This window comes from Penaeus monodon, chromosome 30 (assembly GCF_015228065.2).
Source record: "Penaeus monodon isolate SGIC_2016 chromosome 30, NSTDA_Pmon_1, whole genome shotgun sequence".
Classification (NCBI taxonomy): domain Eukaryota; kingdom Metazoa; phylum Arthropoda; class Malacostraca; order Decapoda; family Penaeidae; genus Penaeus; species Penaeus monodon.
The window spans coordinates 27554980-27555379 of NC_051415.1; positions in this window are offsets into that span (position 1 = coordinate 27554980).

Sequence of the window (400 nt, forward strand, 5' to 3'; positions counted from 1 at the left end):
TCATATCTACATCTACATCTATCTATTTAACTCGATCAACGGTCGTCCTTCTAGCTATTCATATACGAGATCTCATCTTTCACTGTTGGTGATTCCGTTCTCTTCATAGTATCATCAATGTTAATGCCGTCTAATCTGCCCCTAACACCGTATTGCACAATCAAAACCATTGAATACACGCGCTTAAGCAACATTGTGTATACCTTACATTCCTGCTACATTTTCTTTTAAGCAGAGTGATTATTTTATGACATTTACATAATTTTGATACAAATCTGTGCGTGTTGGAATATATTTTGAAAGCTGGTAAATTAGTTTGTTCATCTGTGAGCTTCGAGTTACCCCTCCTCCCTCCCCACCTCATATAAACAGAGCAAATGAATTTGTTTCACCGGTGGTG